This window comes from Ambystoma mexicanum, chromosome 1p, assembly GCF_040938575.1.
Source record: "Ambystoma mexicanum isolate Mex_15411 chromosome 1p, UKY_AmexF1_1, whole genome shotgun sequence".
In the NCBI taxonomy this organism is placed as follows: Eukaryota; Metazoa; Chordata; class Amphibia; order Caudata; family Ambystomatidae; genus Ambystoma; species Ambystoma mexicanum.
In genome coordinates, this window is record NC_090921.1 from 962,964,568 (window position 1) to 962,986,674 (window position 22,107).

General features: G+C 47.4%; 1 protein-coding gene across 5 annotated transcripts in view; it reads left to right on the plus strand.

Moving 5' to 3' along the window:
- Positions 1-22,107, plus strand: part of SLC7A6 (solute carrier family 7 member 6) — an 874,508-nt gene that overhangs the window by 73,238 nt on the left and 779,163 nt on the right. Inside the window, exon 1 of one of the 5 annotated variants that reach the window (XM_069653657.1) lies at positions 1,382-1,469. The exons of the other annotated variants lie outside the window; for them this stretch is intronic. The gene's annotated coding sequence lies outside the window, so the exon portion shown is untranslated. Of the gene's footprint in view, positions 1-1,381; positions 1,470-22,107 lie in introns of those variants that run through there. 5 annotated transcript variants of the gene reach the window in all.

Consider the following 22,107-nt stretch of genomic DNA (forward strand, 5'->3'; position numbering starts at 1 on the left):
ACATGTGACACTCGCTAACTTTGTAAATATACTGCACTGTAAATTTGTACAAATGTCATACTTGCTCCTGTAAATTATGTATCACTCATGTATATGCAACTAAGATATGTCTGGAACAAGCGCCACGATGCCCCTGGGCTGACGTGCGCTCCACAAATCCAAATAAATAAATAAATTGCACAGAAGAAATGCTTTATTTCACAAATTAAGATGGGGCCAGTTTGTAATAAATGTATTATAATGTGTTTCTTTGAACAGCAACACTTGAACCCCCTTCTCCTCCAAACGCTACTGAAGTGTAGTGCATTGACAGCCACTTTCAAGAGTTAGTCCTATTTTGATGTTGGTTGCCATGTCCCAGTTTTTTACTTTTTAAATGTGGTCACCCTATGGTGGCCTGATGGGCATTACAAAGACGTTCCATTACGGTTCAGGGTGCACTGGAACCCTGGCTTTCAGTCTCGTGAGTAAAGTGCTTGTGGCACCTTAATCACGAGACTGAAGGATTATCTAAAGGCCCTCTGCAGCACCGTGCTGTTATTAGTGCGGGGCCTGGGTGCTTAGAAAGTGGGTGGAAATATTTGCCACTTTCTAAGCACCCAGGCCCTGCACTAATAAAAGCATGGTGCTGCAGAGGGCCGTAGATATTCCTTCAGTCTCGTGATTAAGGTGCCACAAGCATTTAATCGCGAGACTGAAAGCCAGGGTTCCAGTGACACCTGATCCATTTTGGAACATCTTCGTATGTCAGATAACTGCAGTTTTGAAACACACTGCTATCCATCTAGATAATCTAAGACTGTGACATGCCAACATTCTGGGACCAGTTTCAAAAATGGTAAGTAGAATATGATGACATCACAGTAGATGTCACATCAATTTTACCCAATGAAATGACAAAAACAATCTGGGGGGTTAACCGCCACCGAATATCACAAAACGGCCAGGCAGCAGGAAGTTGAAACAATAATACCCACTGAAAAGTTAAGCCTATGTCAGCAAGTGCCTGCTTTGGAGGAACCCGTGTGAAAAGGCAATGAGGTGATAACACTTCTGTATACTCCAAGGGAAGTGAGGGCCGGAAGGGCACCCGCAAATGCAGCTAAGGCATTAAGCCCCAGAACAAAAGTATATATAAATTGCTGTTATTGTATAACCCTGTAAGCTGGCAACATGGGGAAGTTGCTGTGGACATCCCTGAGGCTCATGGCCCTTATCAAATGAAAAGGCTGAAAGGCCCGGATGCTGTCCCTGATTGCAGGGCTTTTTCTTAGCAAGTGGCTGGCAGTAATATTTCTCCTACCCGTTCCGGTGGGACAAATATTTCCAGTTACTTAAGCACATTGATGTGGGTAATCAGTTGCTCTTTGTCTGTTTTGTAGACATTGCAATGTGTCTGTAGAGGACGATAACAGGAAAGAGTGAACCTTCACACTGACTTTGACACCAAACGAAGAGTCACCAGAAAGGTAAGAAAAGCGTAGCCCATATTTTTATAGTAAAAATACATCTTTTGTGTTGGTGCCATAGGCAGTGCCTTACAAGAATGGAACAATATTTAAAAGGCCTTTTGCAAGCAGGTTGTGTTGTGGGGCTATCACTTGTAGTCTTATATTCAGGGTGGTGCAAATACTCCCCCCCAAAGGTGGTTCCTTCGAGTGATTTGTGTTCTTTGCAAATAAACAACCATTTTGTGGTTCTTGAAACACAAAACAAATGTGTACTAATTAGAGCTTGGAAGGTATGTGGTAAGTTGCTGCCAAATTCTGGCTTCCCTAATTAACCATACTCCTACGTCCCGTCCCCTTTCCTCCATACTTATGGGCATCTCTCCATCCTGTGGGACTGGACCGGAGCACTTTGTAAAAAGCATCCACATTTTTTTCAAAAATGTGTCCCTCCTCTTTCCTGCGCGGGGCCCGGCACGCGGCCGTAACCCCGCTCACCTTGGCTCCGCATCGCCCATCAGTCCTTTTCTCCGCACAATCGGGGCAGGACGCACTTGCATCCTTGGAAGATTTTCTTCCGTTTTTCCCTCTGTGGCTCTCGCTAGCGTTCGTTTACTAGCCTGTCTTTTAAACTAGATTTTCCAGACTGTTCATCGTGTCACCGTCGCTTTGCAAGGGCGGATACCCATCCTCTTTGTTTAGAGTGTTTGGGTCCGGAACACCGTTGGGACTCCTGTTTTTACTGTGACTCCCTTTCGGTCCGGCGCTCTTCAACGACGGTTGGAGCAGTGGGAGGAGGTGTTCGAACAGACTCCTCCTTCGCATTTTCAGGCATTCATTGACGAGAAGAAAAAACGCCCAGTAAGTTCTTTGATTTTCAGAGCACCCCGGCCGGGGGATACCTTTCCGGGTTCCTCTCGAGCCGGGAGGGGCATTGATTGCTCTTTTACCGGGGTTCGCCCTGAGGTGCTTGTCGGGCCTAATAATTCTACCAGAGTTTTCTCCGAGGGTCTCCGTAAGGGGCCTGTGATCACCGGAGTACACTCCGAGGCCCCTCCTTTGGGGGCTGTGTGTAGACCCAGTTCTACTGAGTCGTGGGGTACCGGAGCTTGCTCCGAGGATGTTCTTTCGGCTTCCCTCAAAAACAAAACCGGGGTACGCCCCGAGGTCTTGGCTGGGCTTGAGGTTACAGAACGCATGTTCGAGGCCTGTGCCGATCAGGCTTCTGCCGGGCCTAGGTCTGAGGTCCCTCGTACAGAGGCTAAGGCTACCAACAGTTCTGAGGGGCCAGGCAAGGCCCTGTCGGTGACAGCGCACCGTTCCCGCTCTTGTGGTGACACCAGATCTGTTGAGGGGGCAAAGACGAAAGTTTCTTTTACTGGCAGTGCCGAGGCTCTTCCTTCGAAGGCTCAGTTGGCGGTTGGTATGTCGCAGAAACATTCCAGGCCTCATAATACCGGCTCTGCCGAGGTTCCTTACGTTAAGGCTAAAATTAAGACCCCTGATCCATCGACGGGGACCCCTGCCTCACTTCCTCACGTGCTGCTGTTCCCCTCAGATGAAGACAAAATGGCGCCCGTTCCCGCCACAACCACGGCGGCCATTTTATGTACTACCCCTACAACTACGCCATCGGCCCCTGGTGTAGGGTTTGGTCCTTCGGGTGAATATTTTGTTGCCCGCCGGGGCGGCTCTCTTGATTTGTGGATACGTCAGCGGAGGGGCCTGTGTGGCACCCTTCCCCTTTGCATCCCTGGATTTGTCCACCTCATGAGAGGCCTCCTCAGGTTCCGAAGCAATCTCCTGAGAACGCCTTTTTTGGTAAATTTCAAGCGCTTATGCGCACCGACCCCATGAGGGAATATTTCAAGGGGCTTTTCAAGGAGATATGTCCACCTCCGGCTCCACCCGTCCACCCGTTGGTTCCACCGGCGCCTCCCTTGCCCGTGGTGCCTCCCCCTGCGCTTCCGCCTGTGCCACCATTGTCCCCAGTGGACAAGGCAGTGCCTGACTCGGCTCAGCAGGGGCTGGACCTGTCAGATGACCCTCAAGGCGATCAGGACGACGAGGACCTGCCCCGCTCTACCAGAGCTTTTCATGACCGGGTACTGGACATGATGAGCTTTTTAGATGTTTCCGATGCCCGAGGCACCTGCTCCGCAGGAGGGTGTGCTTTCTGGGGCGTTCACCTTGTCTCCTTTGGAGCGTACCGGCCTGTTCTTGCAGAAGGACGTTCTGGCCGAGGTCCGAAGAGTATGGGAAAAGCCACACTCGGGACTTTTTGTCAATAAAAAGATTGACGCGAGGTACAGGCTACATTCCTCGGAAGAAGTGGCCTTGTCGTCTCGTCCGCCTCCCTCCTCCACAGTGGTGGTTGCGGCCACGTTGCAATCCAGACCTGCAGCTTCCTACTCTGCGACGGCGACTCAGGTCTTGGGAAAGGAGGACAAGCTCCTGGACTCCCTAGGGAGGAAAATCTTTGCCAATTTGGCCTTGCAGCTCAGGCAGGCCAATGCAGAATTGATTTTGGCGGGAGCTAACATGCGGATGTGGAGGTCTGTCGGAGTTTGAGGAGCACATTCCAGTCGAGAAGCTGGAGGATTTCAGAGGAGGCCTTTCCGATGCCAGGGTCTTGGCCCAGGATCTCCTGGAGGCTGCAGCTCACCACGTAGACACCTCGGCTCGGGGTCTGATGCTAGGGTTTGATACCTCTCGGCAAGCATGGCTACATGCACCAAAACCAAAGACAGCACCCAGACAGCCAAATCATTGTCTGTTCTGGTTAAACCTCCCTTCAAGACTCAAAGGCCGTTGTCGCAAGGTCGACCTTCCTCTGGTTTTAGGGGCTTCCTCGACCGCAAAAATAGTAGATTGGATACTCCTGCGGGGAATAACCGCCGTAGACCACAGCGTACGCGGTATTTCTCCCGCTCCTCAGCCTCCTCATCCGGTTCAGGTGGCGCCGCCACCGATAAACCCGCTGAATGAGGGTTTCCGTGCTCGCACGACACCCCGGTGGGAGGACACATTGCGTCTCATTGGGAGGCGTGGAAGACCATCACAGAAGACAGATGGGTCTTGTCAGTCGCTCGAGCGGGCTTCCGCTTACCTTTACCCCCTACCCCACCCCTCAACCCTCCTTTTCAGCTGTCGGGCTCACCCTCCCTCAAGGCCGAGGTTCAGAAACCTCTGCTCCTCATAGCTGTGGAACCGGTTCCCCTTAGGGAGCGAGGGGAGGGCTTCTACTCCTGGCTGTTTACGGTGCCCAAACCCAACCAGGCTGGCCTGCGCACCATCCTAGACCTTTCCCAGTTCAATCTCTTCCTACCCCAAGAGAAAGTCAAGATGATCACGCCCGGACAAATACGCTCCTCTTTGCAGGCGGGCGATTGGCTCAGCTTGGTGGATCTTCAGGACGCGTACATGCATATCCTGATTTAGAACCCACAAAGGAGATATCTCCACTTCTCTTTGGGAGAGGAGCACTTCCAGTTTCGAGACTTCCCTTTGGGCCTCAGCTCGGCGCCGCGTGTCTTCACGAAGATTATGTTGGTGATTGCGGCCTAACTTCGTCTCCAGGGTATCCATGAGTATCCGTATTTGGACGACTGGCTCTTATGCCGGGTTGCGCCCCGAGGCCTTGGTGGGGCTTGGTGCTACCAAACGGTTGTTCGAGGCCTGCGCGTGTAAGGCTGTTACCGGACCTGGGTCTGAGGTCCCTCGTACAGAGGCTAAAGCTACCAACATTTCTGAGGGCCTGGCAAGGCCTTATCGGTGAAGGTTGTTTCTCACCGTTCCTGCTCTTGTGGCGACACCAGATCTGTTGAGGGGGCAAAGAAGGGAAATTCTTCTTTACCGGCAGCGCCGAGGTCCTTCTTGAGAAGGCTAATTTGGCGGTTGGTATGTCGCAGAAACATTCCAGGCCTCATAGTACCGGTTCTGCCGAGGTTCCTTATTTTAAGGCTAAAGTTAAGACCCCTGATCCATCGACGGGGACCCCTGCCTCATTTCCTGACGTGCTGCAGTTCCCCTCAGGTGATGACAAAATGGCGCCCGTTCCCGCCACGTCCGTGGCGGCCATTTTGAACACTACCTCTACAGCTTCGCCATCGGCGTCAGGTGTACGGCTGGTTTCTCGGCCTTGTGCGTATCCTTTTCGGTCAGTTTATGACCGGAATGCTCGGATACCCCTTCCGCACAATTTTTTGTTGCCTGCAGGGGTGGGGGGGGGGCACCTTTGGTTGATCTGTCCATCCAGATAAAGGAGTGGGCCATGCTTCATGGCGTCTGGCTGCTTGCAGTGCACATCCGGGCCAGCTGAATATCACAGCGGATGCCCTCAGCCGGCGGACAGTGGTCAGCTACGAGTGGGAGTTGATGGCGGAGGTCCTCTCATGGACTTTCTTGCGTTGGGGCACACCGGAGGTGGACCTCTTCGCTACGGTGGTAAACAAGAAGCTTCCTAGGTATGCCTCCAGAGGGGGGCTCAGAGCCTCCTCTCTGGGGGATGCTCTCGAGATTCCATGGCACAACATGAGAGCTTACACCTTCCCGCCTCTTACCCTAGTTCGAGCAATTGGGAAGGGGAAGAACTCTGTGAACTGTTCCCTTCTGCTCATGGCCCCGTGGTGGCCGGCCAGTATTTTCGGTTCTCAGAATTTCAACACCTGTTGGTGTTTTCCGCTGATCAGGTTACCAGTAACCCCAGATCTTCTTCATCAAGGGTAACAGCAGATGTGGCACCCCTCCCCGCAATCGCTCAGCTTGGCGGCATGGTGCCCGAGTTCAAGTCTTAGAGCTTTTTAACTTGTCTACGGATAACATGCGTATTATCCAGGCAGCCAGGGAACCCTCGACCAGATCCCAATACAGGAGTAAATGACTCAGGTTCTGTCGTTGGTGTTTGGAAAAGCAGTTGGATCCAAGGGTATCTACGATTGACACTGTGCTGTCCTTCGTGTCCTCCCTAGCAGAGTTGGGTGTTTACGTTCTGTCATGCAGAACTTAACTTTCAGCGGTTTCAGTTTATCTTGCTATAGACCAATGCTCTTATTCTCCGTGTAACCCAGTGGTTAAGAGGCATTTTGCAGGCTTAACACGCCTCTACCCTCCGTTTTGTCGTCCGCACCCGCCTGGGGGCCTAAATGTAGTCCTGACGGCGCTGTGCCATAAACCCTTTGAGCCAATGGCTACGGCTGACCTCAAGTACGTGTTCTGGAAAGTGTCTTTTATGCTAGCCGTTACGTCAGCGAGGAGAGTGAGTGAGCGCCAGGCATTGTCGGTGGAGCACCCTTTCTTGGTCTTTCACAAGGACAAGGTAGTCCTTCGGACGAACCCAGCTTTCCTACCAAGGGTAGTGACTGAATTCCATCTGAATCAGTTGATTTCTCTTCCGGTCTTTTTTCCGAACCCTGCCTCGCAGGCGGAAAGGGTTCTACACTGCCTGGATGTCCGAAGAGCTCTTAGGTTCTACCTGGGCAGGACTTCCGAGCTTCGGAGCTCTTCCCAACTGTTTGTGACCTTCGGTAAGCCTCAGGGCAGGCCGGCGTCTAAGGCATCTATTTCCAGATGGATTACCGCCTGTATCACGGAATCTTTCACCGTCCAAAAGCTGAAATCTCCTAAAGGTATCCATGCACACCAGGTGCGAGGCAAGGCAGCCGCGGTTGCTTTTCAGAAGTATGTTCCCTGGGAGTCCATCGCTAAAGCGGCTGCTTGGGCCTCCCCATCTGCTTTCTGTAAGCATTGCTGCCACGATCTGAGCTCTAGAGCTGACGCTCAGTTCGGCCAGGCTGTGCTGAAGAACCTGTTTCAGTAAGTGGCATTTCCTTCCACCCATAGTTCCTGTAAGGAGTGCTTGGGAATCTCCCATAAGTATGGAGGAAAGGGGACGGGACGTACGAGTATTACCAGGTTGCTCACCGTAGTGACCACCTTACTCCTAGTCCATAGTCCCCTTTCCTCCATACTTAAGGGACTTCTCTCCTTCCTGTGGGACGGGACCGGAGCACTTTGTAAAAAGCATCCATATTTTTTTCAAAAATTTAAAATAGGAGTACAAAATTGCTAATCAAATAGGTTTATTTGCTAATCAAATATTTTAATAAGCAAATTCTGCTAATCAATTTTTGAAAACTAATTTATGCCTTGAACTGTATGCCGAACCAAGGATAAATCATCCTTTGAGACACTTGCAGGAGTAGCATAGAGACTCGGGAGCCCAAGAGACCTAAATGCTTTTTTAATGTTGGTCAACCAGGAGATATTCCTGCCAGCATCCGAGATCATCAGATCCTTTATAATCTCTTTCATTAAATGATGCTTGGCTTGAGACCATAATCTTATCCATAATGTGGGGGGAGGGAAGGCTTTATGCTTGCATGATAATCTATGTAGTCCAGTCTTAATTCTTGGTGGAGCAAATGGGTTGTGGTGCTCTTTACAGCCCAACACATTTGAAGGTATCTATTTTCCTTGACCTGGATTGATGATTCTAAAGACTGACCCCACACCTCAGCCCATATACACACGACACTACGGGCCTAGCCCGATAGATGTTGGATGGGCTGGGGTGTGGCACAAGATTAAAACATGGAGACCTCCTTGCAGGTGAGTTTGTACTGTGAAGCACTTGCTGTGCTAACTATTTGTTTCCTGTGTCTTCGTGGCTGGAGGAGCGGCAGATTTGCCAAAGAAACCAAGGGTATAGGTGCTCCGTTTGCACCCTGGATAACCATTTAAAATGTGGCTCTACCAACTTAACTGGTGGTATCCTTTTTGTGAATCGGTTAGCTGCCCTTTTTCATTAATTGGTTTTAATTTTATATGGCTACCGGATCAGGAAGTGCCTGGTGTCCTGCTCATCACTGGAATCCTCCTGGTGTGGAGAATTGACGAACTTGAGCTTTCATTGCAGTACCAAAGTTCTTCCCTTTCACCTAAATGTGGGTGCTTTCCAGGTAGCAGCACAGAAGCTGATTTTGTGAAGGTTTTTAAAAAAGATGCCATTTATTAACTGCAAAAGGTTGGATAAATGCCTCACTTTCCCTACACTGACAAGGATTTCCCTACCTAAAATAAACTTAACGAAACTCTAACAAACGTTCTCTGTCCCTTACACATATAGTAACTCAAGGAGGTAATGCATGGCAGTTCAAAGGCAACACAAATCTGACCATTAAGTTCACAATATAACCGATTCTCCTTATAGTCTGGGTGAATTTCCCTTCTCCAACTGCAAACAGGATTCTGTTCAACAGTTCCAAAAGAAATAAGGAAATCCTATTCTGTAACAAAAGTTCCAACAGTTCTTTGTGGCTCCAATTGTGACAACTCAAAGGTCCAACACTTCTGAATTGTTCAACAAAAGTTCTTTCTCTTCCACTTGTAATAAGATTCAAAAGCAATCTTTTTAGCATAAACAAAGAATCGTTCCTTTGTTCATCAGTATTAATATGAAATGTCTTTGTCAGGATGCTTCTGCAACAATGTTCTAGTTTTGAGGATATATATCACTTCTGCAGCAGTTGTATATGCAGTTCTTGCTTCAACAATGAAAATTGTTCAAGATAGTTTGTCAACACCACTTCACAGCACTTCATCAACTTCCACCTAGTTTACTCCCATGCCAGGCGTACTACTTCAATTACACCTGGTTTGCTCCCCTGCCAGGCCTACTACTTTAAAGTTCGCTTTTCGGTATACTCCCCCGCCAGTAGTTTATAAACCAGTGCCTCTGTGATTAAGGTCAGCTTAAAACAACTTTGTAGTGCTTTTGGTTTTACAACATCAACCTTTAAGCAATTCTTCAGGGAAGGTGAGATTCACATTGGTGCTCTTTAGTACACTGTTCTGATTTCTAAAACCTCAAAGTTATGCTCCTCTCCTTCTGAACACCTTTTACCAGAATGGCAGCCTTCTTGTCACTTTTGTTTCCCCACTTCTTTATTTACCAGTAAACAAAAGTGGTTTCAACACCACATTGCTCAAATACGGAGAATAATCTCAATTTGTATATTTCAATTTTTAATACCATGGCGAACACGTGTTTTGACCACACAGTCTCCTTCTGGGCTATTACATTAAGTCCAATGTCATCAGCACATTGTTATGTACGTACATGAGAAATTTCCACAACCACAGATTTGGGGTACAGGGAGGTCATTCTTTACAAAGTAATAATTTGGTATGTAATGAATGCGACTCATTTTATTTTTAATTAAATTGCCAGGTCACCAAAATGGCACAAAAGAAAAGGGGTTTTGGGGGGGGGGGGTGGGGGAGTAACAATAAATAAACCGAATTGGTGCCAGTGATTGCATTCATGATTTATAAATAATTGAATACAAACCTAAAGAACACAAACAACATTGTAATCTGAATCACTGTGTATGGCTTGTCATTGAAGAGGACCCCTGTTACCATGCACCAATGAAAAAGGGGCACCAGGTCCGAGTGGTTGTAATAAGCTTGATTTAAACAGGCAAGGCTGTGAATATTTAAATATTAGGTAATTCAATGGGGTGCAGTGAGAAGCACAGTTATTGTTTTGAGGGATTGTTATCAGGACCTTAACTACAGCCATGTAATGACAGCGTGACCTGCACGGTGCTCGGGTGCTCACCTGAGCTGGTGGAGTATGTGTCCAATTTGGAAAAGGGGAGAAGAAACAGTGTTTTAGCTTATGACATCCGAACATGGACAAAGTTCCACATGTCATGAGTCGTAGGGCATTTGCTGCCTAATACAAAACTTAGAAGCCACAATACCTGACTCCAAAAGTATTCAGTCCAGCTAGGTGTAGCTGTGCTGCTGGTGCTCCGCTCAAAATTAAAGAGCTTGGTTGAATCTAAGGTATACACCTAGGTAGACAAGTGGAAGGTTAAAACTAATCAGAGAGGCAAACAATTATGTTCTCGCATGCATCAGAGATAAACCCTTTTCGGGGGCCACTTCTACCTCATGTCTCCAGCTACTTGCCAAGTAAACAGTCTAAGTCAGCCGCGCTGGTCCACTGATACTAATACAGCGTCTGCAATTGCAGGAAATAGAAACAGGATTGTGGTCTGTCGGAACATTGTACTCCATTTTGAGTGGGGCTAATATCCAGCCCGCTAATCTGAAACATGAATGAATATAGTGGGGGCAATATAACTCAAACTATGCACACCCTATCTATTGTTTAATGAAATTATCTGATTCTAGGCAGACCTTTAGTATGAGCTTATATGCTCATTAGCTTGATCCATAATCAGTCTTATATGCGCGGTGGGTATCGAACATCCTCAATATCAACTGCTGCCGCCATCTTTGTTGGGGCTAATTCGAACGCTGCACTATAAAATGTCAGTTCCCAGTCATATGCCACATTAGTAGCCACCTATTCTTTATTAATCATACAGGGACAGTGATATGGTTTTATTCTGCTTCTCCTTGACTTGTTTATATCAGCTTTTGTTAGGGACTCCTTCACACGTGGACAATAAACTTTAAAGCCTTTGGGATTTTCATTTGCCATCTTCCGACTTTGGCAATGTTTGTTGGTTTTAAATTGCCTTATTTTTGCTTGGGTAATGGTTTTAAGTTCTAGACATATTTCCCTTTCTTGTTGATGGATTTTAAATGAACTCGAATTCTTAAGTCAGTCATTTAATCTTCTAATGTTTTCTGCTAGTTTGGTATCAAAAATTGCCTTCAGTGTAATGTTCACACATACGCGAGTGCTTTCCAATATGAAAACGCCTGCATTGAACGGTCGCTGAGCACGCTGGTGTTGCAATCACTTGTCAAACTCAACGGTTGAGGCTTGTGCGTAAGTTTCTCTCGCTACTCACTGGTCCTTCTCTTCAGCGGGCCTTTGCAATGTGCTTGTTTCAGTCTGCCAGCGCCCGTACCACTTGTACAAAGAGGTGCCTGTGTGCCGGTGGCTCCTCGGTGCTCGCCTGCCACCAGAGATGGCCTTGGGGAAATGAAAGCTTTCTAAACATTCGCTTCCCACTGCTCAGCCTCTGCAAAGGGGGCAAGCTTCCCTCTCACGCTTCTGCTGTGCGACCTCTGCAATAAAGGCTTCTGGAGGCAAAGACTCTTTCGGGATCGGCCACTGCTCGCTGCTCGACAGTGGTCCCAGACCTGTCTTCTTCGTCCAGTACTTGCTTCTGCTGCAACGTGAGAGTTCACAACTCCTCCACCTACGACTGCTACTCTGCTCCATCTTATTAATGGGCTGCACCTGAGGGTGGTTTTTAAGCCTCCCTCAGGTGTGGGTCACTCCCATTAACAAAGCTGCACTTTGAAGTTTTATTCCTCTTCAGCCCTCTTCTTGGTCCCAGTACTTTGGGAATTATGGGACTTCGAGTCTTTAATGCAAAAGTCTATTTTGCAATAGCCCTTTATAAGTTTGGGGTCTCGGGAAAGTTGAACAAAGGGGTTTCCCATTCCTCCTGACGAGCTTCCCCCACCTCATGTGATCTTCCTGCAGAACGCCACCCCCAGGGTCGGGATCAGAAAGCGTCTGCCTTTCCCTGCCCACATGAGAAGGGTCCCAGGCCAGGTTTTCGGGGGAATCATCTCAGATTTATCACACTAGACCGAACTATTATGCCTCCTCCCCTTTCTTGTGAGAGTTCCATGCCTCCTTCATTGGCTTCCTGTTAGGCTACGAGAAGTGCACTATGTAGATCCCACCTGAACCATCTACAAGACCAATGAATCCTCTGATACCCTGTTTTGAATTGTGTACAAGAAACATTGTCCTGCCCTCCCCCACCATCTCTGCCATCCATGGCCAATGAATCTGGACTTGGACTCCTCTGCAGCAATCACAGGCTGTCTGTTAGCTGACCTCCAGGTCTATCTTGAGACCTTTGCCATCTTGTAAACGGTAGGACAAGTGGCCTCTACCATGGCCAGCCTTATGAAAAGCCCTAGAGGGAAGAACTTTCCAGATGGAAGCCTGGGCTTTTTCCTGGCCAGTGGGTTCCTGGAAAAAGACTGTGCGCTTTGGGCGCATTCTTGGAAGAAGCCATCTCGCCTAGTGTGGGGGTCACTCCCCTTCAGAGCGTGCCTACACATCTCTGCAGGAATGGCATTGCTTAAACAGCAAATCACCCTATGTGCAGAGTTGTCTCCTCTAGGTTCAGTGTTTTAGCTAGAGACTTGGTGAGATTCAGAACTTTAACTTGGCATTCCTTCCTTTTTTGAAGATTCTTATGATTTTTACTCACAAACGTATGCAACTTTGGATCAATCTTTAGAGCGAGTAACACTTTCCTTTCCAAAGAAGGCCTGTTGCATTCTTCCATGAGCCGCCTCTCTATCTGCGGCGGGTTCCTGAGCCTCATTGATCTATAATAACCTGCGGTTCTAGGTGAGTCATTACATTGATTGCCGATAGTGCAAGAGTTGTAGGTTAAGCATAGGTATAGGGTGCTGGGACCACATCATCCCCAAAGGATGAATGGGCTCTGAATTAGAGTGTGGGGCCGGCTGGAAGCTTCAAAATGGGTGCACTAGTCACTACCATGAGGCTGCCCATTACCTCAGACAGCAAAGTGCCTTGTCCGCCTTCCAATGAGGACCAATCCATGGCTCCTGGCTTATACTCTGGAGCAGCGGGCAACACGCTGGGCACTTTGACAAGGTTTGTAAGCATTTTGGCAGCAGAAACAACCAAAGGGGAATTAATGCCCAGAGCAAGAGCTTTACTTGATGCAGAAACTCAGCTCTGTGGGTTTGCGAAGTCCACCATCTAGTGAACCCGAACCAAGTGGCTGATACTGTTGTTCACTCAGGTGATTGGAAATGAGAACCAAAGACCTACTAGCCCCCATATACACCTCCACCATTGTTTGTTTCTTCTAGGTAGATTGAGTGTTTTGTTGACAATCGCCTTAAATTCGCTTGACGCTCTGTGAAGTCAAGGTCTGGGTGGTCCATCTTCAGGTAGCTCTTTGTGAAAGTTTGGTTGCCATGTGGATAGCCCTCTTGGTTCTCCTCCAATGCCTGTACCCCATCAGAGGTAGACCTCGTGAACCACACATCAGGGGACATATTTTGGACTGGATTGGTGGAGGAAATGTCCAATTCAGACCTATTTCTTCTACCCCCTGTATCTGGTCTGGTCATTACCTCTTGACATGTTGCTTGGAGCTCCCTGCAAAACCAGCAAGAGTTCACGCCATGGCGCACACAGTCAAAGCACGTAATTTTAGGGACATCACTTCAGATGTCCTAAAGATTTATGTGGATTCTCTTATGGATAAAACAAATACAGGATAACCCCGAGAGACTCGCGGAAGTTTATAGCGAGGATATGTTAGAGATGCTAGATAAGTACGCCCCCTTAAAAGATAAAAAAAGTCAGACTTGCCCAACCGCCATAAGTGGTTCACTCCAGCACTAGCCGAACTTAAAGCTAGTAAGAGACAGGCGGAGCAAGCCTGGTATAAAGATAAATCCAATGAGAATCTATCGCCATGGAAACTCATTGGAAAGCAGTACAAGGCAATGATCATAGAGACTAAGAAATCACACTATGACGATCAAGTAAACCAGGCTGGAGACAAGACAAAGGAACTTTTCCGTCTCTTCAGAACTTGGGAGAAACCGATGGCCTGTAATCCTGATATCAAAGCTTCTACTGAAGATTGTAACCAAGTTCAGAAGGCCTTCGCAGATAAACTGCTGAAGGCCCAGAAGAAAATTGAACAGGAAGCACTGATCGCGCCTACATCAAAACCCCCTAAAAAAGACAAATCAACTAACTCTCCAGGTTCTTTCAACTTCACTGAACCAAATTCAGTCGAAGTCCTGGAGATATTAAACACTATGCACCCCACAAATTGCCCAGGAGAACTTTTTCCTTCCAAATATATATTGGAACATCGAGAATTGTTTGCTCCGTTCCTTAGCCGGTTCGTCAGTTCATCCTTTCGCACCGACTACATCCCTCAATACATAAAAAATGTGGCAGTTACCCCTCTGCTAAAAAAAAACAGGCTTGGACCCGCTGGATGCAGCCAATCTGAGACCAATCACAAATACCCTGTTCTTTCTAAAATTAATTGACAAGGTAGCTACCACACAGCTCCAACCCTATGTACTTAACACTGGTAAGCTACATGTGAAGCAATCAGGATTTAGGAGCTTTCATGAAACTGAGTCCGCGCTCTTGGACCTACAAACACACATGCTTGGTAAATTAGAGCACAGCAGGTCGGGGTTGCTGATGTTATTAGACCTCTCAGCAGCCTTCGATCTGCTGGATCATAAAATCTTGCTCGAAAGGATGGCGACTGTCGGAGGTCTATCCAGCAACACCATCTTTTGGCTTAAATCCTTCCTGGAGGGCCGCCAGTCGTGTGTTTACTGGGGTGATCAGGTTTCTGAGCCACAGACTATAACCTGTGGTGTTCCTCAAGGAGCTTGTCTTTCACCTTTGTTGTTCAACATTTATATTCTACCACTTTGTGTTGAGCTGGAAGCCCTGGGGATCTTTTTCTGCAATTATGCAGATGACTTCCAGTTGGTACTAGATATAACAGGGGACTATGAAGTAGATCAAAAAACATTGACTGCAGCATACCTCGTTTTTAAACAATGGATGTCAACAAATTGGCTTTTTTTAAATGCTGCTAAAACGGAGTTGATGCTCTTTGCTTCGAAATATGCACAATCAAAATTGAACCAAAAATATAACCGCTTTTCCTTCGAAGGCAATCCCATTAAGATTGTACAGAAAGTCAAGACCTTGGGCACCTATATGGAGGAAAGTCTGGATAGTGAGGCACATGTCACCGCCGTCTCCACTAATACTAACTACCATCTTAAAGTATTGAGACAAGTAGCCCTGCTTATATCGGTGGAAAATCGTATAAAACTAGTAAGAGCAGTGATTCTGCCACGTGTTAACTACTGTAACGCCCTACTGGGAGGAGCCAGTAAGGCAAACGTTCAGCAGTTGCAGAAAATACAAAATGCAGCGGTACGAATCATCTTTCAGATGAAAAACTCTGAACCTACCAGCACTGCCAGAAGGAGACTCCATTGGCTCCCGGTGGCTGCCCGTATTCAATTTAAACTGCTCACCACGATGCCCCAGCATACTTGAAGGAGAGGATTAAAATCCACCAACCAAATAGATGCTTAAGATCTAAGGAGGGCTCCCAGTTGGTAATACCACGTACTCGCAGGGCCCGTGGACTAAAGCGGGCGTTTCATGTGCAGGGCGCCCAAACCTGGAATATCCTGCCAATCGGGTTACGTAAAAACCGAGGATCATCATCTTTTTCGCAAACCGCTAAAAACCATCCTGTTTAGCTAAGACTGTCTTAGCATCTGCACCTTCCTCTGTCTTTAGGCGCCTGGATGCCCACGGGCTTTGGCACCTTACAAATTCAAATAACATAACAGTGGTATGTGGTGCCAAAGGGCCTGTACCGGCAGATGCAACCAAATGAGTGCTGCAGAATGAGTGTAAATTTAAACAGATGGTGGCAGAAATTAAACAAAGGAGGCTTGTCAAGTGTCCCAGTAGGCAGACTGGCCTTAAATCGAGGTATTTCATTGGCCTGTGAAACGCCACATGAGCTTGTGAATGAAGGAGCTAAAGCAAGCAAGACCTGCACAATGGGAGTGGCCACTCTTAGATTGTGATGTAAGTGTAAATCAATGCATGTATTGTCTAATCTTTTCCATTTGCATACGCCCAGATCCTTACTCTGCCCATAATCTCGATTTCCTTAACCATACATACAAAACGTTTGTCTGGTAGTGACTGAATGATAGACTGTTGTACTCTTTATATGCAGTTAGGTCGTCTTTTTTTTTTTTTTTTTCTTTTTTTCACAGCCATTACCAATCACCCCACATCTGGTATTTTCAAACTACATTACCATTAAACACTACCATTAAACAAAAACTAAGCTGCTTAGTATATGTTGTACCACCACTACTGTGTTTGCATACATTGTGTGCCATGTACATGGCTAACCTGTCGCATGTCCTTCCACGGATTTCTCATCTTTGATAAATATTGATATCTTGCTTGCTGTTCTCGAAAATAAATTTGACAGCAGAGGGTGCTGTGTGGCATATAGTTGCTGTCCTTCGGCGGTATCCATCCCCGTGCTCAGAGGGAATGCTAATGATGGTATACATTTTTTTAAATTTTTTTTATTGTTTTGGTTTGTACAAACCTTTACAAAATTTCGAATACAAAATGTATGGTATAAATAGCATGCACTGCGCCTGTTGCATCGGTTCCGTTTTTCCGTATGTACAGCCTTCTCTCGGAACGGTTCAACTCGCCTCAGTGATTTAGTTTTCTACATATTTCTTTGAATTCTTCTGAGTATGTCTACTCCAAAGACCGGTTTTAGGAGGTGTGCACTGTGACTCGAAGATGTCGAACACGCATCTGCACAGGATATGCCTCAGGTTCCTTGGTAAAAAGCACAAAATTATAGAGTGCTGCTCCTGTCGACTACCAAAGCCTTGAAAGAGAGCAGGTCAAAACTTGTGCTTTGTCGGTCAGTTTCTAAATCTCTGTACTTTTGAAGGCAGAATGTTGGCAGGTGACAAATGTGGGGCCTAAGAAATGCTCCAAATATTGTAAGCGGTCGAGGTCTAGGAGTGATTTGGGTAATTTTTCATCCTCGTGAAAAAGATCGAAGAAGAAACGCCATTATTCTTTGTCTTCGACTCCTCACTCTGAGAGTCCAAACCCTCCTTTTGGCCTAAGCCAACGCATCATCAGAATATGACGACCAAGGGGCAGGGTACAACCTGATCATCGCTGCCATACACGCCAATAGCCATAAACTCTTTTATAGCAACGTCTTGCATGATCAGAGCATTGGAATCGATTTGAGTGATACACCTTTGAAGTCTCCGGATGGGGAACTATTTTGTGATGGTTCTTGTTTCAAACTACCTTACGATACTTCCACTGTTGCCTATGCAATTACCACACTAGACACTCTTGTTGAGAGCAAGAGGATACCGCACAATTCTGCTCAGGCTGCAGAGATTACTCCATTGACCAGAGCTTGTGAGAGATCCGAGGGGCTTAGTGTATCTATACTGACAGTCCGTATGCAATCAGAGTGGTTCACAATTTTGGAAAGTTATGGGCTGAGAGGGGATGTTTAACATCTCATGGCACCAAGATCCACCATAGTACTTTGATAGTACAATTGTTATCAGCACTAGCGTTTCCTACACAACTAGCGATAATGAAATGCGCTGATCACCAGAAGGTGAGTGATGACATAGGAAAGGGGAATGCTTTTGCCGATCGAATCGCCAAACAAACTGCCACTGATCCACACTTGGGACTGGATTCGGCTATAAGGGTTGCTGACACTAGTATGATGGAAGAAGGGGTTAACAGTGTGAAATAGATTCAGGCTGCAGCAACAGCAGAGGGAGTCAAACAACGGTTTGGATAACAAGGGTTGTTGAGTAGTCGATGAGAAACGGCGATGGATGCTGCCCAATGCTTATGTGACTGCTGTTGTTACTTTGGCTCATGGGCCAGCACACGTGCAAAGAAAATGTCAAAATTTAGACCCTGTATGGCATAATGACAATATCCCGAAAATAGCTGAAAGTCTGGTTCAGAACTGTATAATATGTTTGCAACACAACATTGGAAAGGCAACACCCACACCAAAGGGTAGTTTTGGGCCGCCCCCTCATGCCTTTTGTAGTGATTCACTTTGACTTTGAGATGGAGCGTTGCCAAAATTTCAAGTATGTGCTAGTGGTCATCTGTGCATTTAGCAAATGGGTAGAGGCTTTTCCACTGAAAGACAACACTGCTACGTCCACAGCAGAGATAATGTTAAAGGAGTATTTCCCAAGATTTGGGTTACCAAGTCATTTGGTCCGACAACAGACCACATTTTATCTCTGCTGTTATACTTCAAGTATGTGTGGGATTACAGATCGATAAATGATTTCACACAGCGAGGCATCCTCAGAGTGCCGGACTGGTGGAACGCCATAACGGTATTTTGAAGAATAAACTAGCAAAGGTGTGTGCATATAGCAAATTGAAATGGCCTGACGCCTTACCGTTAGCCTTAATTTCGATGCGGACATCCGCACAGTCAAAGACAGGACTCTCCCCATATGAAATTGTGATGGGGGAGACCTGCTAATGTATGGAATGCACCTAGACCTAATAAGTTGGGGGACGTTGAGTATCCGTTATTGTCTGACTATTGTGATCAGTTGACTAAAAATTTGCTTTTGATTCACCAACAGGTTCGAGCAGCTTTGCCCGTGAAATACGAGGGACCAGGCCTGGAAGCTTTGTTTTGCTGAAAAACTTTGAAAGAGGGACGTGCCTTGCAGCTTGCTGGAAGGGACCTTAGCAGGTGCTGTTGGCCACGCAGACAGCTTTACGTGTTACTGGAAAGCGTCACTGGATCCAGGCAACATACGTTAAACCAGTGCTCTTGCCTTTGTCCTATGACTAGAAGATCGATCGTTGATACTAGCCAGATCGACACCAAGTGTGATACGAAACCACTTCCAGAACCCGTGGGGTTTGGGGAAATGGCTTCTTCTTCAGACCTTGTTTCTTCAGAGATCCTTTGTTTATTGATCACTCTGTACCTGGAGCTTTGAGGTACGATCTTTGTCCACAGAAATGGAAATAGTTTATGGATTGACATTACATTTTGGAATAGAACAAGAAAGTGTAGTAGGAATAATGCACCCACAAGAAACAAACGCTGTGCCATTCCCTCGTCATTCCCCTAACAGACTGTGTGTTCGGATAAGGGGCAGGGAGTGGCAGAGAAGACTTCAAGCAAGATTGGCCACATGGTCAAGTGCCACTTACGGATGAACTTGGATAGCCTTTCAGTGAGGCTTCTTAATGGACGCTGAAGGACTATGACCATGTTTGGGGCTGCTCGTGGAAATGAGGACATGGTACATTTTACGATTGATGGGCCTTCTTCCCAAGGGCCATGGTCCCGCATTAAAACATATACTATGGTATCTGAAAAGTGTGCATCCACTCGATACTCTATTGCCAACTGTCAGTGCTTCCACTGTCTCCACTACATGTGTATGCTCGCACTCTTCGTCCATGTGACCTCAGCCATAGAAGGGGCATCGTAACGACACCCTCATCATGATCATGAATGCTACACATGCAGTTCTTAATAAAAACTAACTGCTGGGTATGTTAACATCTACCACAACATGGTGAGAAGGGGTTAGGTTGGTAGATTCATCATCTTCCTCTGTCCACTGAATGTTATGTATCGTTTAGGGCACTGTTCTTTGGACGATGGAACGATAGTGCTACTGGTAACTTCGATGGCACAAACGTAAATGAATGTTGGTTTGATATTACCTTTTAGGATGTTCTGTATTTACAAATAAAAGTACACTAAATACTGCCTTTACTAGACACTCTGCCAGATATTCTAAACCTTATCAATTGATCTCTTTTAAAATGGCTCCTGTAGCTTGTTGGTGAAGATTCTTGAGGGGGAGCGAGTGTAAGAAGGCACAAGGGGGCCAGCCCCGAGAGGGGAACTTGTGCAATCCCGACCCCTGGGGCCTGCTGGCATTCCTGGCCTCCACCGGAGGGACAGCCAAGCACGGGTGCTCACACAACTCAGAAGGGCCCCTATCGAACAGCCACCGGGATAAGGATATCCCCCCTCAACCCACAGCTGGGTGAACAAGATCGGCAGGCCAAGGAGATTAGTGGGTGAGGACGGAGCACAGGAAGAAGAGTCCCGACATCTACTTGAAGCGCAAGTAGGACGCCTCAGGCGAAGATGGGCTTCTGGAGAGACGGGCAGAGTTCCGCGCAGTCAACCCCTCCACTGGAATGGCCACAAAGGTCAAGGGGAAAAGTGGGAGGGTGCAGTCAGCCCTGGGAGAAGCCCCAGGTACCCTCCCTACCATCTGTCCGATGCAAGAGGCGAGGGACTCAGCTAAGACCGCAAGGTAGGACCTGGCGAGGAGTGCCTCACCATCTGAAGAGGAAAGCACAGCCACGATGTTGCGGCAAGACTTCAGGGGGGAGATGCACGCTCTGCAAACCAGCATAACAAAAACATTTCAGGATCAATTTCAACTTCTCCGAGCTGACCTTAACGTGGCTATGGGAGAAATAAAATCGGCGCTGCGAGAGGACGGACCTCCTGGAGAGAGGTCTACAAGAAATGGACACGAAAGTGACGGCCAGTAGTGCAGCAATTGAGAGACTGGATGTAGCCACGCACAATCTGGAGATACAAAGGGAAGACATGGAAAATAGGTCTCATCGAATCTATATAAGAATAAAATGCTACCGGAAACTGTCCAGGACAAGGACCTAAAAAGAGTAGCCCAGTCCATCTTTGCAGAGATCTTGGGGATCTCGCCTCCGGAGGCGATTGAGCTTGATCGAATTCACAGAGTGGACAGAGGGAGCGCGGGGTCACAGTCAAGACTCGGAGATGTTCTAACAGCATTCACCAGGTATGCCCAAACGGAAGCAGTCCTTCGGGAGGCGAGGAAACGAGAACCGATCAAGTACCAAGAGCATCGTATAGCACTGTTCCAGGATCTAGCGAACAGTACGCTGACGAAGAGACGGCAAATGGGACCGGTTCTAAAGGCATTGAATGAGAGAGGGATCAAATACAGATGGACATTTCCATTTGGCCTGTTTGAGTGGGAAGGAGCTTGGAGGCGAATAACTACACTGCAGGAAGGCGCGAGCACACTGCGACTTGATTTGGACGACGTCTCCACAAGCTCTGGGAGGCAAACGGCATCCGCTGGTCCGAAATTGAGGCCATGGGCCTGGTCGACCGTGGGAGAGAAGAGGAGGGTGAAGCTCTGTGGTAAGCCCTCTACGGAAATTAATAAGAACGGAGCCGGGGAAGTGGGAGGGGCTGCACAAGAAGGATCTTAAACTTCAAAATGCTATAAGTGTGGTGAGCCACTAAAGGGTGTAATTGGCGGGGGGGAGCACCCATCTATGAATCAGAAAGGGCGGGTTTACCCGAGGAGGTGAGGAGGGGGAGGCGGGAAGGGCATGCCCTTCGGGAGGGGGGGGAGGAGGAGGGGGGCGGGAAGGGAGGGAGGGCAGCGGAAAGCACATACTTGGATCAAGGCCTAGAGGTCCGAGAGCTTCTCCAGCCACTTGTGGACTCACACAGGGGGGGAACCCCTTTCAGACTGCAGAGAAATATTAATTTTCTCTTAAGTGGCTAACGCATAATGTGAGGGGCCTCAATAACCCCCTTAAGAGGAAAAAGCTATAACAATTTACGAGAAAAGTGAATCCGGATATTTTGGGATTACAGGAAACGCATCTTAGACCCAAAGACCAGGGGCACCTTAAACTACTGGGATTTGACCAGATCTTGCACGCATTGGGGGTGGGGGGAACCAGGTCGGGGGGGTGGCACTAGATATCAAAACTTCGGTAGACCTCAGAATTTCTGAGAGTATACGAGACAAGGAGGGCAGGTATATAATAGCCATAGGGAAATATCAGGGCAGCCCGTATACTATAGCAGTAGTGTGTGCACCAAATGTTGGCCAAGAGCAATTTCTGAAGCGGGTCCTGGGAAAATTAGAGGACAAGGCTCGGGGTCAAATCATCTTACTAGGTGACCTTAACATAGCCTGGTAA